This window comes from Battus philenor, unplaced genomic scaffold (assembly GCF_028537555.1).
Source record: "Battus philenor isolate CCGP_79_NKW_IND1 unplaced genomic scaffold, ilBatPhil1.0.hap1 SCAF_26, whole genome shotgun sequence".
In the NCBI taxonomy this organism is placed as follows: domain Eukaryota; kingdom Metazoa; phylum Arthropoda; class Insecta; order Lepidoptera; family Papilionidae; genus Battus; species Battus philenor.
Genome location: NW_027181689.1, coordinates 11,480,880 through 11,493,576, shown reverse-complemented (window position 1 = coordinate 11,493,576; position 12,697 = coordinate 11,480,880). Strand labels below are relative to the sequence as shown.

At 36.3% G+C, this 12,697-nt stretch overlaps 1 protein-coding gene and 1 long non-coding RNA gene across 2 annotated transcripts in view; one reads left to right on the top strand and one right to left on the bottom strand.

Annotated features, from left to right (window-relative positions):
• Cals (calsyntenin-1) overlaps positions 1-12,697 on the bottom strand; it is a 264,883-nt gene that overhangs the window by 146,763 nt on the left and 105,423 nt on the right. The gene's annotated exons all lie outside the window — the stretch shown is intronic.
• LOC137925278 (uncharacterized) lies at positions 7,030-8,056 on the top strand. Its single transcript, XR_011107659.1, has 2 exons — positions 7,030-7,215; positions 7,956-8,056. It is a non-coding gene; the product is annotated as an uncharacterized lncRNA (long non-coding RNA).

The following is a 12,697-nucleotide window of genomic DNA, read 5'->3' as shown; positions in this document are numbered from 1 at the left end:
TGTACTTCCCCATGACAACAGTGCAGTGTTGTTTTTCGAGTTACAAGATTAAGATCTACGATCAGTGATACAGAATGATTATTTGGTAAGTTACTTGGACAGTGATTTCTTGAGCGATTTGGAAGCGAAGTTTGGACTAAGCGAAAGTATACTTTGTGTTAAAGTAGGGTGACCATTTGATTTGTGAATAAAGGACTCCTTGTGAACCAGCGGTGTTTCATTTCGAGTCGGAACCCACAATACGTAACAATACATATAATTGTATACATCATATACACTAATAATAAATAAGGTATAATACATTTTATAGATATAATACATTTATAAATAAAAACATCAAACCTTTGATACATGCAAATGATTTACTAATATTATAAATCCATATAGATCATAGATCGTGTGGTTTGATATCTGGGATACAACCTAATACATATCACTTTGTTCAATTATATAGTATCGCCAGTTACACAAAAAAGTTTCCGGAGGATTGACAGCAGTGTTTTCTGCGTATCATAATACCACACTGCGACAGCCAATCTGACATGCGTGGTTATTATAGTATACTAGCTGATCCCGCAAACGATGTTTTGCAAAAAAAAATTGATATTTTAATTTACAAATAAAAAATAAGGGTTGATCGTAGAGGGGTGAAAATTTATGGTTGTATGTATTCTTGTATGCTGTATCATAAAAAAATAAAAACATGAAATTTAGTTAAAAAAATAAAAAAAATTTTTTAAGTGTGAACAACCTTTATCACTTAGGGGTATAGAAAATAGTAGCCGATTCTCAGATCTACTGAATACGCATATAAAATTTGGTAAAAGTCGCTCAAGCCGTTTAGGAGGAGTTCAAGTTCGAACACCGTGACACGAGAATTTTATATATTAGATATTCCAATAGATATCATATAGAGAGGCTTTTGCTTTAAAGTGGGTGATTATGTGTTAAAATGTGGATAAATCCATATAGAAATCCTGTCTTTATATTTACAATATTAACTGTTAAGCAATGACATAGTAGACATGTGCGAAGGCAGAGCGGTGTTGCAAGTGCGGCGTCGTGAATTTCATTGCATGTTATTGGATTCCCTCCGGCAGCGCCGCGATTGGGAACCCGGCCGGCGCGGGCTGCAATACGCGGGTAATCCAGCGAAAAATTGCAATACGGCAAAAGCGAACTGCAATTTGTAACGAACCGATACGAAGACGCCTCCGTGTCGAACTCGAAGAATTTGTAAAACTTTCATTCTACAGCTACCAACTACACAGTAAACCTTTATATATTTGACAGTTTGGTTTTATAACAAGTACTCTGAAAATCATCTTGAAAACCAACTAACTTAATATATTAAAACATATATAAAGGACATATAACCTTCTTGACAGTTCATATAAATGTCAATTCTCTTTTCAAAATATTTAATCACATTTCAATTTCCACTACTAGATATAAGTCTCTAATCTAGATTTCTAAAAAGACCAATACAATTGCTTTATCTAATTCGAAATTGGCACCAGTTTTACATTTTCTAATGTCTTGTCTTATCTCAGCGGGCTGGCTTTTAGTTTTTAGTTTCGATTTAATGATTAACCAAAAAGAACCCAAATTGATAAAAACTCTAATAATATTGATTCACAGGACCCCTGGTGCTTCTGTGAACCGGGCGTGGGCCAGACCGTGGTCCACCTTGTGGCCCTCTGCCCGGCGTTCGGAAGAATGCGCGCAGATTCCGAATGCCGGATAGGCAAAAGTATACAAGAAGAAAACATTGCGGCCATAATGCAAAATGAAGAGGAGAGAATGCTTCCTCAGCTACTGCCAAGACCTGATTAAAAATACTATAAATAGAAATAAAACGATATTGATGATTCAGATATTGCAAGAAATTAAGTTATAAAGAATGCACCAAAAAATAATAATAATATTGATTTCCCTTTTAAGGAAATCCTTCATTTTAAATCTACAAGCATTTCCTCACATCAAACTCAAACGTGTTTCTTATGATCACTTTCACAAATACCTATAATCTACTTGCTTGGTTTCGGTTGAATTTAATGCTGTTAGCTCGGGAATTTTTACAGCTCCATCGAAACTGGGTTCACGGTTCACGTAAACTTAAAAATACAACAGAAGCTGGACAGACGCATTCCAGATGTACGATGACATTCGCCTATAACTTGGCAGTTATAACAATTCATACATAAACCTGTTCTATTGGAAAACTATGGGGAAAGGCCATGTATTGAAATTATTCCGTCATCTCCTTTCTTCCATCAGACAATAAGACGCACGCACGGATTTACGACATTCGCACTAAGTGTTTTGCTATTACTTTTACAGTGCGAACAGCCAAGGAGTGGAACAACCTGCTGGCGACATAGTTTCCATCTATAACATAGAAGTCTCCAAGACAAGAGTGAATAGGTTTCTTCTAGGCAAGCATGTAGCATAGTAGACTTCATCGCTTAACATCAGACGAGAAAGAAGTCAAATGCTTTGCCTATAAACGATTAAAAAATTGTATCTTAGCAGTGGTAGCCCTAGTAGAGAACTGCGACTTGCAATTGTAGGTCCTGGATTTGATGCTCGCATACCATCTATTGTAATTTACAATTTGTTCATTAATTATAAAGGATTATCACTGTTCACAAACAAGTTTAAAGGAGTAATTAAAGGATTAGAAACTTATTTCTAATAGTCTTAAGCCTGAATAGGTTGTGATACCGTATGCCAGATAATAATACTTACCATCATAAATATGTTTCTTATCGGAGAAAAGGTTAAATGGATATATCTTTAACCATTGCAAGTAAGGGATCCTTTATTAAAATACACGATAACTAAATTAGCTTATGTATCGGTAATATTGAATATATACAACTGGAACAAGTAACATTCGTGTAACGTTGCAGACGAAAGCCTTCCTCACATCTGATGCTGCTAGGTTACGAGACCTAAACCGATCCCAGCCAAAGCGCCTTTGACCAACTTTTGACCGACACTGATGAGTCCCTCTGACAGTTTTATGTCGATCCTGCCAATAATAGGTATACCCAATCCGACGCCTAGTCCTTCGTCTTTTTCCTTTAGGGCTGGCAGTACAGCGGCGGTAGCCAGACAAGCCAATGTTAGGATAATCTGAAAGAAAATCATTATCATTTTAGCTATAAGACGTATACATCCACTGATCCCATAGATTTCCAATAGGACTGGTTAAAAGCGCCATATATCCACAGTCCTCTAACAAGGTCGTCCACATCGAGAGCATATATAACATCATGTACTTATGGAAAACCAGCACACCGTGGCGCTCCCGTGGTCTCATGCAATTTGCACACATACACAAAACAAAACGTACCACACACACACAGATACCATTCCGTTCGGAACAATCATCAAATGTTTACTTGTGCGTCTATTTATTATTAGCATAGTTTTTTTGTTTTTGTATGCGTTTCATAAATCCAATTATTGTGTACAATCAGTAGTGCTATGAGGAATGATTATTAATATATTTATTAATTAAATTATTTATTGTACAAGACGGAAAAAGAAACTAGATTATATAATACACAGACAGACAAAGGAAGAAAAGGCATTATCACAAGCGTCGAATTCTCCTAGAAAGACTGGATGTTATTTATATATTCATGTTATTAACAAACTTGAATGCTAAAGAGATGAATTCCATAGAAATTTTAAATCAAATCGGCCTCATTCATTCATATTGATTTTTCAACTTAAAATACATTTAGACAATTCCACGCGCTTTGATCTGTGGAAATACCCAAATCGTCTTTTTTATAATGATTTTCACATATATCTTTAATCACTTGTATCTCCAATCTATCCGTAATTTAGAAGGATTTTAATGTATTTAAATGCGCACATAGTTGTATATAATATTGTAAGCAACTATATGGAGATTACATTTTCACAACTAACCACTAGTTTTGTCAGCGTCATTACGAGAGACCGACCCAAGCGCACTTTAATCACTTAATGTGATTCACTCGCTCGCGGAGTGGGTTTTATAGTTTTGTTACAATGTGTTCCGACGTGTTGCAATCAAACTGACATTAAATTGATTGACCAAACCGCAGGTTGCACGGATCAGCTGAAGCCTCGCGATAGCGTAGACAATATGTTAACATTATCTCGACTCGTTATGATAAGTGAAAAGATGGGCGCCCCCTGCAAGGCATACTCTCCCAAAAATTGCTCGCATCCAGGGACTTCACTTAGTGGGACTATACCTTCCCACGCCACGTCTGGCAGTTCACGATCGCGGGTCAAAAATCTTTCCGACACAAAGACAATCGGGAACACGAGTCATGTGGAAGAAGGACAGACGAGATGCAAAAACAAATCTTGGTAGGATTATACAGAATGGAATCATCTAGATTGTGCAACTGTTTCATTCTAAGAAAAGGACCAATATTTAGCTACTTCCGCACATGCAGTGGTAGTCGTGCAACAAAGTGCACCGCCCGCCTGCCCGCTGATAATTGCATATGCGGCAAACAATCCGAATTACACAACTGCCACCGCTAAATCACTCAACACGTGTTTCACCCCTCCACGGGGCATCTTCAGGAGTTGTTACACCAATTAGTGATAAACACAGAGTTGACTCTGTAATTCGCATCGTTTGCCGCATACGCATTTATCAGCGGGCTGGCGGGCGGTGCACTTTGTTGCACGACTATCACTGCACGTGCGGAAGTGGCTAAATATTGGTCCTTTTCTTACTTAGGATGGACTTCCGCAAGGTAACAGCTGATTCTATTAAATGTTTCATTCTGCGTATATTCTGGACTAAAGAAGCAGTATATATCTATATCTACTTCTTTTCAGCCGATGGTCGCAGATGGAACTATGCTACCCCCAAAGATCGCCACGAAGACCGGTCCGGTGCTGTCCATATCCAGCGACTCCTCGCAACCTTAGCGATGTCGTTGTTCAATCTAGTGGGAAGACCACCTACACCGCGTCTACAGGTTCGATATCGGCACTCGAGAACCTTTCGGAACATCAATATCTATAATACTATCTCGGCGAAGTCCCCCACGGATGATAGTGTTTGACTATCTCGACAAACTAGCTATCGTTAATTGACGAAGTGATTACAAGTTGACCTGCTTAGGCGACAAAATCAAATACCCATTATATTCTAATTAACATCATAACGAACGTCATCGATAACACAACCGACAACATTGTAAACATCTTAACAATGATCACCATTTATCACCACCTCATATACAGGGTGTCCACTGGTATACACAGGTCTCCTCTATAGATTTCCAATAGGACAAATAGGAAGTTTTAATGTAGCATCTTTCAACTATTTCTGATAGGTCGTCTATTGTCATTATGGGCGTCTCGCTCTGCATTTACTGCTCTGTGATCTCCAATCTAAAACTTAGAGGTCTCAATGGCTATCCGATCTACCCTACATCGCTCTGAACGCTTAATATCACTTACTTTCATTCGTGTACAGACCTCATTCTTACTAGAGCAATATCCATTACGTCCGCTGCAAAGCCTCTCCCAAACATATCTATGGGGGATATACCATAACTAAAAAAGGGACTAATATATAGCTACTTCCGCTATGTAGCAGTAGTCGTGCAATGAAGTACACCGCCAGCTAGCTAATAAATGCACCGTGAATTCAAGGTGATAACGATGGTAGTTGTGTAATTCTCATTGTTTGCCGCATGCGCATTATTAGGCAGTAGCTATATATTAGTCCTTTTCTTACTTAGGATGGACTTCCGCAAAGTAACGCCTGAATCTATTAGATATTTAGGATATACCATAATTACCATGCTATGTAGGCGAGTAGTGATCATAATTTGGTATTATGGTACACAGGGGGTGATTTTATATATATATATATATATATAAAAGTCCTCTGAGCTTTCACAGCTCAACTAATATATTAATTTATTGATGGTGATCACAAGTGAGGAAAATATCCGAGGAGCCCTATTCGACAGAGGCGAAACAGACTGAACTCCCCTATACGATCTTTCAACTTATATTCGGTAAATCATAGATTGGAACTATTGGTTATTTTCGGCTTTAGTATCGTCACCGACACAGTAATGAGAGATAAATACTCGATTAGTAAATATAGGTTGTATTGTTGCATCAAATGAATCGCTTCTTAACGGGTTTTTGATAACGCGGTGTATATAAGAGCGGTCGCCTACCACGCCGCCACGCCGCGGAACGAACTCGTGAGGTACGAACATGAGATGAGGTTTTCGGTGAGTCCTGTACCAACTTAATTGCTATTTTAATTAATTAACATACACCGATAAAAGTGTACATGTATAAATGTATTAAACTATATTAAAAGATATAAGTAAGAAAAGGACCAATATTTAGCTACTTCCGCACATGCAGTGGTAGTCGTGTTACACTTTGTTGCACGACTACTACTGCATGTGCGGAAGTAGCTAAATATTGGTCCTTTTCTTACTTAGGATGGACTTCCGCAAGGTAATGCCTGATTCCATTAAATATATTAAAAGATATGTTGTTACGGAGTTTCTTCGTGCTTTTTCTACATAACTATAAAACTTTTCGAATCAAAGTGGAGACAAAAATAAAATAGATTAAAAAAATATGTAGATAAGGTTGCCGAACAATAAGAGCTGTTAAAAGTTCAAATGTTGAGTAAACGTATTTTATCTTTATATTTAAATATTACTCTCTCTCATATACAGCACCTACATTCAACCTTTGCTCAAATTCAAAAGTTTTTATACAAGAAAGACATAAAAATAAAAAGACTTTTATGTTTGGTAGTGGACAAGCCATACTACTCGTGAAACCTTCGTCTATTGTGACCGAAAGCGTCTCAAGTAGCCACCGGGAGCCAGTAGATGCGACGTCGGTAGGCTTCCCACTAATTGGACAGCAGAAATGCAGTAACAGGAAGCTTATTGTGTTAGAACAAGAAGAGATCAGCTTCGTTCTCTTGCCTATTCGTATCATGTTTGATGATAAGAATGTTTGCAGGTCGTTTTGTTAGCAGCTTGCCTGGCCATTTGCGCCGCGAGGCCGTTCGGCGGACAGGTTGGAGCGTCGGTACAGCTGCCCTTCGTTGGGCGCGTGGGCTTCAGCGCAGGAGCTGGTGTACACAGCTCGCGCGGCTACGGGCACCACCACGGGGGGCGCGGTCCCACACAAATTAAGGTGTTCAACACACTCAAATAACTAAAGTTATAAGCCAGAGAACTCCTCAAGTTTAGTTACTTTCCCCCAAGTTTAGTTTGTTCAGGGACAGCCTACAGCCTTTATCGTCCACTCAATGAGAACCCGAGAAGAGCGGCAACGCGATGTGGTCTCGTTTTGCTACGGTACAGCTAGGATTCCGGGGTAAGCACAGCTTCCTCCCGGGATGTATCTTGGCACAGTTCTGATAGTAGAGATCCCACATAATCTTGTTCTTCCCCCAGAGGGCAAAATATATGTCTACCCTAAATTTCTCCCCCGAAACCAAAAATAGGGAGCGCCTTTAAACTGTGTCTGGCTAGTTATTCAAATTGGCGAATAACATTGTCAATGTGAATATTAAAATATTCATCACCATTATTCCACTATAGAACGTCCATTAGACGTAAGCCTCCCCCATAATTTTCCAAAAAGGCTGTAAATGTTTAATATGATGCCTGTCTTATCGACGTCGCGTCGTCCGGAGAGTCAAGCGCATGTCTCGATCGCAGACGGCGCAGAGTTGAATGTGTCGGGGGTGGCTGTTTTGTTTGTTTTGGTATCGATTGAAGTTCCAAGACATGTAGATCTTTTTAAGGCTTTTATTACGGCGCGCAAAAACAAACTGCCGCACACAATATCACTTGATTTTTGCGACGTAATCTTTACCAGCCAGTGTTATAAACGAAGCGAGTGTTAATAAATCACTTGATATTTTGCAGATAACGCAGTTCTGACGTTTAGCACCGCCGCACCGAGAACAACTTGACATAAAACTTGATATAATTTATTATAAAGATGATAAATTAAAAGTTATAAATTCGTTCGAAGTTTTATTACAGTCTTTTTACGTGCTAATTAATGACTGATCTCCACCACACAAACGTTTACGGTTTAATTGATATATACATTTTATTATATATTACCTACCTACGGGTAACATACAGGAAGAACCTTTTCAATTCGTTTTGGCGGACATAGTAGAACGTATCAAGCCACGCGTCTTTACTTGCTTGAAAGATATAGCAAGAAGCAAATTAATGGAAAACTATATATAGAGATTTACACCTACATATTGACTCATCAAGATATCTCTGGAATTATAAGGCTTAGAAACTTGAAATTTGGTAGTAATATTATTTTGGCCTAGAAGGGGTCTGCTAAGAATGGATTTTAAATTCTACCTACAAGGGGGTTTAGGGGGAACTGATAAAAAAATAAGTATTTCCTTAGTACAGCTCTTGTGGGTATAAAAGTTTTTTGACCTCTAAGGTAGGATATATATATATATATACATATGTGTATATTTATGTATGTGTGTAAATGTATTATTTTTTTATTATGTAACTGTCCTTTCCTTTGTGTCATATCTCATGTGGTCTAGACCGCGTCTTGTATATGAATTGTTTCATTTCTTAGTTATTATCTGTGTTATTTTGTAACATTTCCTTTTTAATTTATTTTTTATTGAGTTTTGGTGTACAATAAAGCGTAAATATATTAAAAAAAGAACAAAATACAGACGGACGGTACAGACTTCAAATCGAGGCGGGGGACCACAGTATGTAACTAAAAACGAATTTAAAATCGCTAACACGTAAAACGTATCATTAAAATCTGTTCCTTTCTGACCGGAAAGAATTCCATGCACATCGGACATTATATCGGTGAAGGATACACAATTATTACACGTAGCCCACTAAATAATATTTTATAGTTATTTAACGACCAAAGGAATCGGGCGAGCCGAGGCGGAATGGGAACAAGTCGCATGCCGCATCCACAATTGCGTGTATGACATCGCATTTATAAAATTATCATCTTGAACATTTATTATGGGAAAACTATACGGATAATATAAACAATTCTTGTCAAAAATTATAAATACTAAATAAAATAACTATATTTTTAAACGGTTTTATTTAGTTCGACCCGTACGGAATTTATTTGGGTCAAAATAAGAAATTGAAATTTAAGCACCTTCCCGTTGTCAGATTGATCTGAAATTTGGTACACACATTTAATTTAGATGACAATACAATATAATACAATCAATAACATTAGAAATCTAAGATGGCCGCCGATACAAAATGGCGGATTACGTATTTTTCCATAAACCCCTCAATATGGGTATCAAATGAAAGGGCTACACTAGTAAAACACGATGATTATGTCAAAATTTAAAATTCAAGATGGACGCCGTTCCAATATGGCGGAGTAGGTACATATTTTTCCACAACCACCACAATATGGATATCAAAAAACCGTTTAACTTAAAAGTTTTTTAAATGTATTTATGACAAATGAGATGTCGTAATAAAATCTGAACATACTTTTCTCGTACGTATTGCGGTTTTGCTCAGTGTTGCGTAGTTTATTGTGTCGTAAAGGAGTCGCCGTAAATGGGGCCAGTTCGCCTCGGCGCTGCATCCAGTGCTCTCCTTATATGTACGGTGTCACATATCCGTCTGAATTCCTTATTGACGGCCATTGTAATTGTTTTTATTTAACTGAATGTTGTACATCGTGTATATGTAGAGTCGATGAAGACACTTTTGTATAGTAATGTAGAATAACTATTAAAACGATCGTATTTCGAGGTCAAAAGGTTCTCGGGCTAGGATGTTAAGTTAGGAATAGTTACGATATGTTTTTTTTTCGCGTTCACTAAACGCAGACAGTCGGGAAAGAAATTGCCGCTATTTGATGCGAATCTTTCTCCTCCCAGCCACGAATAACGAGCTTTTGATTATATACAATTTTTCTTATGGACAAATACGCCCAAAATATATATATATATATATATATATATATATATATATATATATATAAATATATATATATATATATAAATATATATAAATATATATAAAAGATTGTGATTTAATATTTTTACTGAATAATGCATTCATTTCAAGCGCTATAGACCGCTAAATGCATTAAAGTTAAAGACAAGATATCGGGGTAATTGATCAAAATACTCTGCAGTAGATTTTTTCATTTATTTATCTCATCTTCATCCAAAAATTGGTAGAAAATAAATTGTTAAAATTCTCTTTATCGTTTTTTTAGTAATTATCTATGATATACAATAAAGTGAGAAAAAGACCAATATTTAGCCACTTCCGCACATGCAGTGGTAGTCGTGCAACAAAGTGCACCGCCCGCCAGCCCGCTGATAAATGCGTATGCGGCAAGCAATGCGAATCACACAACCGCCACCGTCAAATCACTCAACACTTGTTTCACCCCTCCACGTGGCATCTTCAGGAGTTATGTTACACCGATTAGTCTTCGATATCGATTCACTCTGTGTTTGATACAATAAAGTGTAATTGAATAAAATAAACAGTATAATAAAATCACAAATGTAACTGGGTCAATCTTATAGAAATAGTTGTTAGTGGAAATAAATAAAATGCGACGGTAACCAAATGAAATTGAACATGGTCTCCGGTCTCCGAGTCTCACAACGAACTGCGCAGCGCCCGTGACATATTAATGCCGGTCTAATCCAACGGAGTGCCGCAGTACCAAAGCTCTCGCGGAATGAAGGGGGACTTTTAAAAGTTGAAACTCTGCGAAATAAAAGCTGAATTGCGACAGTAAAACCTTTGGACGCGACGCACAGGGTAATTGATCTCGTGACGGAAATAATAAACTTCCTTCACAATGTTCACGCGGTGAAAGTGAATTACACGTTTATGGTACTCATGAAAAACAACACCTACTCTTTACAGTTAAATACAAGAACTCGTTAATTTTATATAAAACTAGCTGATCCCGCAAACGTTGTTTTGCAAAAAAATTAAAGTTTTTAATTAACAAATTAAAGATAAGGATTGATCGCAGAGGGGTGAAAATTAAGGGTTGTATGTATTTTTGTATGCTGTATCATAATAAAATAAAAACCAAAAAATTTGTATAAAAAATAAAATAAAAAATTAAGGGGTGGACCACCCTCATCACTTAGGGGTATGGATAATAGATAGTAGCCGATTCTCAGACCTACTGAATACGGATATAAAATTTGGTAAAAATCGGTCAAGCCGTTTCAGAGGAGTTCAAGTTCGAACACCGTGACACGAGAATTTTATATATTAGATATGGATCAAATCATTTACGAGTAAATTAGATATAAACAAGTGGATTAAAAACCAGTGGTCGGCAACCTTTTGAATCGAAAGAGCTAAAAATTTAAGTTTACAATATTTCAAATATTTTAATGAACCACATAAATTGTTTTTGCCGGTAAGAAATAGTACTTGCATAAATATTTATTTTTTGATAAAAAACTAATCTATTTATTTGTAAGAAAAATGTCGCTTTATTGTTATATAAGTAGTTTTATAACAAGTAATTATTTAACATATATGTTGTAGTATTCAATTATCACTTATTATCGGAAAACTGCGTCATTTGAGAGCTTCTAATATATAACGTACGATATACGGGCGCGGTACAGGGGGCTGAGAAAAGAAATGGTGCCTGATACATTGTTTGTTTGTATTGGTACCATTAAATTGTTTATTATTTCTAAATGCAATGATTTTTGGATAGGATCTACAATATGTTATTTGACAGTAAATAAGCTACATTCACGTCTTTAAAACTTTTAATCAATCACTCAGTATGAACGTATTGAGGAGTAAAAAAAAAATTATAAAGTAACATAACAAAGCTCTGTCTGAAACTAAAACCTTCGTAATATATATACTTAGACAGAATTAGCACGCACTGAAGGAATCTCCGTGTGAGATAAAACATTTTTTTTTATAAATGTCTTTGTGTACACAAAGTTTTAAATTATCAATTTAAACTTTTTAAAAGTAAAATTTTATATCTATTCTGTGCAGTCATTGTCATTTTTATTTTATGTCAAATAAAAATAGCAATAAACATGCCTCACACAACAAAATTTGATAACACTAACAGGCGCTTATATACGTACAGTCATATAGAAAAATATTAAATTACAATTTTTACACCGACAATTAAACAAAGGATTTTGATCGAGTACCGTATTACAAACATAATACATTGTGAAGGTAAATGTACCGTTAATTAGTAAATGATCTGTGTCGTCGATTGTACATCAATCTGACGGCGCCCATACATTTCCGGTCGACCAGCGATCACAACAAATTAGCTGACAGGTTCTGCGCCGACAAGATTTAACTTGACTAAACTAAGTCGATTGATACTGTACGTAAATTCTCCATAACAAAAAACATATATTTAAATATATATACATATATATATATATATACATTTATACATGTATATATATATATATATATATATATATATAGAGAGAGAGAGAGAGAGAGAGAGAGATAAATTCTACTAGTAGGTCAAGTTAAAAAAAAAATATTTGTAGTGTCAATCTAATTATAATCTTCAAGCATTCTTCACTTGTATAGAAGTGATAACTTGAAACGAACCAAGTTTTAGGGGAACCGGA